This window comes from Gossypium arboreum, unplaced genomic scaffold (genome assembly GCF_025698485.1).
Source record: "Gossypium arboreum isolate Shixiya-1 unplaced genomic scaffold, ASM2569848v2 Contig00288, whole genome shotgun sequence".
In the NCBI taxonomy this organism is placed as follows: domain Eukaryota; kingdom Viridiplantae; phylum Streptophyta; class Magnoliopsida; order Malvales; family Malvaceae; genus Gossypium; species Gossypium arboreum.
The window spans coordinates 30001-36076 of NW_026440404.1; the positions used below are offsets into that span (position 1 = coordinate 30001).

A 6076-nucleotide genomic window follows, 5' to 3' on the forward strand; every position below is an offset into this window, starting at 1 on the left:
TAAATAAGCAGTTCTTATTTATTGTATCGGCTCAAAACCTCGCTAATTGATCTTTACGGTGCTTCCTCTATCAATTAGATCTTTATCCATAGAATAAAGTATCTGAGCATATATATTTCTTCATATTTCGACTTCTATGAAGTTTCTTTTTTGTTACAGCTGATAAAAATCGTTTTTTGGACGATGCAGTAATGTAGAAAGCCTATTTTTTTCTAGTATTTTGTTTACTAGCGTGTTTATTTACTAGCGTATTTATTTACAGCGTATTTGCTCTTTCTTTCCTTTTTTATTTCTATAGTGGAGAATAGTCGCACGTAATGACAGATCACAGCCATATTATTAAAAGCTTGTAGTAGAACGGGTTTCGTTCTAGTGCTCGAAAATAATATTCTAAAACTTTTGTATGCTCTCCATTACTTGTGTGGATAAGGGCTATGTTATATAGTATATAACTTCGATCATAGGGATCAATTTCTAGTCGCATAGCTTCATAATAATTCTGTAAGGCCTCCACATAATTTCCTTCGGATTGAGCCGACATCCGTTACGGTCGTCATTCGATTCAAAGAAATTCTCCGTTCCAAAACCGTACATTCGGTTTTCACCTCATACGGCTCCTCCTTTATGTGCATAATGAGAATAATCCATGGAATTAAAAAAGGTCGAAATATTGTCATTATAAGACTGAGCAGGGCTAATGTTTTACAAGAAATCTCTAGCCAACCCTCTTGCAAAAGATCTTTTCTTACCATCAAGCGTGTTCGTACTAGATAAAAAGTAAGCTCCAACAATTTCTTCTTTCTCTAACGCTCCCTTAATTTCCAGAATTAGTCACTTCAACAATCTTCGATGGTTATATGGGTATCCAAAGTGCGAACAAGATGGATGTTTGTTGTCCCAACCATTTCTCTTGGTTCCGATCCCGATAAAGAAAGGGAATCATTAATAACAAAGTTTTTCATGTTGTTGATTCTAGGCGTGAGTGCTTCTTCCTCTATGCCGCCTATTGGTGGTACTTATAGTAGGGTAGGACCTATACTACAGACCCTTAAAGTGCTTGTAACCTTTCGCTCAATACTCGAATCAACAATTGAAGCATCTGAGGTTGCATTAATCAGGGATACACGACAGAAGGAATTGCTTTATTTATAAACTTCACCTTCAACAAGCGTAGATTTCTTTTTGTGTTTCAATAGCCTTTTTCTATTCTGAATAATGTGTCTTTTTCCTAAGACTGAGAGTGGTAAAGTAAATAAAAAAGTAAATAATAAATAAGAATAAAAGAGAATAAAGTAAAATATATATATAATAATAATCAAATCGCACCATCTCTGTAATAAGTAAATGCCTCTTTTCTCCTGAAGTTGTCGAATTATTCGTAATAAGATATTGGCTACAATTGAAAGGTCTTATCAATAAAATTTCCATTTATCTGCGATCTAGGCATAGGTAGCAATCCATTCTATAACTCTTTCATTACCCCTCGTTGAAAATAAAATGATCTCACAAACAAAGGAAGTGTACAGTACGAAATAACATAAAAGTAGACCCATTCCATTTTTTAAAAATTCTTCGAGCCCGGAGGCTAAAGAAAAAGTGATAAAAAAAAAGTGATGAAAAGTTTTCTATTTTTATAGCAAGTTTCCTAGTTAGAATTGATATTGTTCGTACCTATCGAACAATCTAATATGAAATAACTCGCTATTCGCTCGGGGTATCAGCCATAATAATTATGTAGCGAGATGGCCGAGTGGTTCAAGGCGTAACATTGGAACTGCTATGTAGACTCTTGTTTACCGAGGTTCGAATCCCTCTCTTTCCGCACCTTCACCTAATTCGCCAATGTAACTGACTACAATGTATCAAATAAGAACATATACTAAAGAATTAGACCCTTCTTTAGTTCTCTATTCCCAATTCCTTTTTAATATGGAATACGTAAAATAGCATACAGGATGAAAATCTCCTTACGTATCTATCATACATGAATAGGAGAAAATCTCGAATCAAACCCATTCCCTGTCTTCCTTTACTTAACCTTATACTCAGGTGAAAAGGGGCAGAACCCTTGTTTTGTTATTTTAGTTAGGTTTAAGTCTGACGAGAATAATATTCTACGACAAGCAATTCATTTATTTTCAAACCAACCCATTTCCTATCTATTATTTGATTGACTAATCCTTTATATTATATGTGTGTGAAAGGTCAAATGTTTTGGTAATTCCTCATTGGTGGATGAATCAAGATAATTTTGAATCAGAGTTCTAGATTTTTGTTCATCCCTCGCTGAAATAATATCTCGGGGTTTGCAGCGATAACTTGGTATATCTACTGTACGCCCATTAACTAAAATATGTCTATGGTTAACTAATTGACGGGCTTGAGGAATAGTCGAAGCCATACCCAATCGAAAAAGGATGTTATCCAACCGCATTTCAAGTAATTGTAGTAAAACCTGACCTGTTGACCCTTTGGCTTTTCTGGCAATACGAACGTATTTAAGTAATTGTCGTTCTGTAAGGCCATAATGAAAACGCAATTTTTGTTTTTCTTCTAAACGAATACGGTATTGAGATTTTTTACCGGGGCGCGATTGGTTTCTAAGATCGCTTCCGGCTCTAGGCCTTTTACTAGTTAGTCCCGGTAAAGCCCCCAGACGGCGTATTTTTTTGAAACGAGGCCCTCGGTAACGTGACATAAGGACTCCTTATTAATTTGAATTTTATTGAAATTTCATAAACCGAAATTAAAACTGAACTAAATGAAGCGAAATCGACTGAAGGATTGTACTACAAATATTAATGAGATGAATTGGATCAATATCCATACTTTACTTTTTTGGTTTTTTGTATTGTATATAATGTATACAAAAAATAGAAATAAATATATATATAATATATAAAAATAATATTAATATATAAATATAAAAATATATAAAATATTTAGATATAAAATATTTAGAATATATATAATAAAATAGATATAATATATAAATAAATTGAATATAATATTAAATAGATAAATAAATTAAACCAAAAGAGTTTCCCTTTTTTTCTTGATTTATTCTGCAAAGATCTAACTCCTCAAATTGATCCCTAATTGGAAGTTTCGACGAGATAATAAACAGATTGTTGACCTTTGGAAAGAATTGGAAAGAAAAGGGGAAAAAGCTTTTTCACTGTTTGTTCTTTGATTTCAAAAAAAACATTCTAAATTATGTAAAAAAGGCAAAAAGCAAACAAATAGGGAAAGCCGGCTATCGGAATCGAACCGATGACCATCGCATTACAAATGCGATGCTCTAACCTCTGAGCTAAGCGGGCTCAAATAATAGAAATTTGGTATCCATAGGGATTCAGCAAACTATTAGATCTTATCTATTAACTATCTATTAGTTATTCATAATTAATATGAATTATTAATATGAATTAGAGACTCGAATTTAGAAAAACTAGAATTTTTTCTAATTTTTAATGCCATACTTAATATAAACTTAATATAAATATAACATATTTAATATAATAATGGTAGATTCAATCTAATATTCAAGCTAATGTTGATAGAATCTAATAATTCGATTTAAATTAAAATTTTATATATATATTTATTATTTATCTATATATTTTATATATTTAATATATTTAATATCTTTTTTTATATCTTAGTTATATTTCTTTTATATTAATAGTAATATTACTAATATTACTGACTCATTTATTTTTTCTAATTTATTTTATATTTTAGTATATTTTACATCTAAATTATATAGAAATAGAAAATTTTTATATAGATTTCATTTAATCGATCGATTTAATAGATTTAATCTAGATTAAATTTATTTCTATTTAGTTTAGAGTTCTAAATAGAGATAATTAGAGTCAAAATCTTTTATGCAGTTATATATTTTATGATTATATAAATGAAACGTTATAAGTCTAGATAATTAGAATGAAACTCTTTTAGACTCAAAATTTGAATTATCTTCAATTCGAAATAGAAATGAATGGAATAATTAGTTCTAGTTATTAAATAGAAATAATTAGTTCTAGCTATTATACTATAAAAAAAATAATTAATTTCATTTTCATTTTAATAATGAATAAATTCAATTTTCATTTTATTTTTTTAGTTATTATGTTTATATAGGATAGTCTAATAATAAGAATAAAATGAAATTAAAGAAAAAAAGATGCAACCCATAGAAATGAAATCCAGATCATAATGAGAGACTCCTTTCTTTTGTTTTCATTCATAAAGACAGAAGCTAAGACGAAAAAAAGAATCGACCCTTCAGTATTCCACCAAATTGCCTGAGAAAACTGAGAGTAAGAGGGACATATATATGTTATGAAATACCCAAGTGCTAGATAATTTCTTTCTTCTTCTTGCTTGTCGATGTATAACCAGGTATCATGCAATGAAAATTCCTCAAATTCCTGGAGGTATTGGCTTGGGCCTAGAAACGGAAGATCAGGTAACCCGTGAATCCAACGAGTTGGTTTATAATAATTCATGAAGGAAATTATCATATTTCCGCAAGTCAATTAGATGCGAAATATAAAATTGACTTTTTTCGTAGTTCACAAGAGGTTTTGTTTTTGTTGGAAGCCCTCTTTTTTTTATTTTTATTTTAAGGAATTGCTTAGTCGTCTAGTAACAAGTAAGAGTAGTCGTTAGATATAGATAAAAAAAAAACAAGGAATAAAAAAATTCTACTAATCAATATTTGTGAGGCGGCCTTTCTTGTTTCTTGTATTAGATCAAGGTTTTTCTTGACCTAACTACAAAGATGATGAATCGATTTCTTTTCTTTTCTCTTTGTCCTGCCGCTCTATTTTTGTGAATACCATTTATAATGATTGATGAAGCAAAAATTTCAATTGAACTTATTATTTCAATTGGTATTTTGCTTATCCCCTCTCGTTTAAAATTGAAACTTAGGTAAGTGCTTTATAAACATATGTATAAAAGAACATATTTCATTTAGCTCCTTCATGCCTACTATAACTAGTTATTTCGGTTTTTACTAGCGGCTTTAACTATAACCTCAGCTTTATTTATTGGTCTGAGTAAGATACGACTTATTTGAAAATTAATTCAATGAACGAACAATTCATAAAAACAAAGCTTTCTGCCTATTCCATATATTCTATAGCTCCTTACCGTGTTAATTATCAATTATTAGGTATTGATATTCATGGGCAATAGAAATTAATATTTAGGGATAGATATTACCTTTCTTTTTCTCCTTTCAAATAAATTGAAATGATTGAAGTTTTTCTATTTGGAATCGTCTTAGGTCTAATTCCTATTACTTTGGCTGGATTATTCGTAACCGCATATTTACAATACAGACGTGGTGATCAGTTGGACCTTTGATTAATTAACATACCCTTTTTGACTGACCCTTTAATTCTTAAATTTTTAATTTCAATTTATTTAATAATTTGAATTTAATAATTTAATCAAGGAGTCAAATTCAATTGCTGTTCAATTTTTTTTCAGTTCGGTGTAATTTTCGACCTAACAAGGCGGAATCGCGCTCTGTAGGATTTGAACCTACGACATTGGGTTTTGGAGACCCACGTTCTGAACTGAACTAAGAGCGCTTTCTTAATAAATAAGACTGTAAAAAGAGGATTCTTTTATTTTATAACCCCAATACATCCGCACAACTATACTATCATATATCATATATAATATGGAAAACGATAGATTATGTATGTAATTTTAATCAATCTAAAACGACTCCTCGTTACTGCTCAAAGGAAGTAATAGGTAGGGATGACAGGATTTGAACCCGTGACATTTGTACCCAAAACAAACCGCTACCAAGCTGCGCTACATCCCTTTCAATTGGCCTACAATGTCATTGTAGAAATCCTGTCTTTTTCCCACCCTTATTTCATCTATTGATATACAAAACGGATCTTTCCATTTCCTCTTTTTGGTCTCATATCATATAACAACCATATAATGAATAATAAATGAATATTTTGCAGGAATTCTCAGGCGGAAAGGGACCTATTTTGTTTTGCTGTTTTAAGAAAGGAAAATCTTATCTATCGAATCATTG

At 30.5% G+C, this 6076-nt stretch overlaps 2 non-coding genes and 1 pseudogene across 2 annotated transcripts; all 3 read right to left on the reverse strand.

The window, feature by feature from the left end:
- The window catches only part of LOC128288788 (photosystem I assembly protein Ycf3-like), a 3377-nt pseudogene extending 1930 nt beyond the window's left edge, over window positions 1-1447 (reverse strand).
- A 1803-nt stretch (window positions 1448-3250) lies between these two features.
- TRNAT-UGU (transfer RNA threonine (anticodon UGU)) lies at window positions 3251-3323 on the reverse strand. The gene has a single exon. It is a non-coding gene; the product is annotated as a tRNA-Thr (tRNA).
- Window positions 3324-5538: 2215 nt separating this feature from the next.
- TRNAW-CCA (transfer RNA tryptophan (anticodon CCA)) lies at window positions 5539-5609 on the reverse strand. Its single transcript has one exon. It is a non-coding gene; the product is annotated as a tRNA-Trp (tRNA).
- Window positions 5610-6076: the final 467 nt, after the last annotated feature.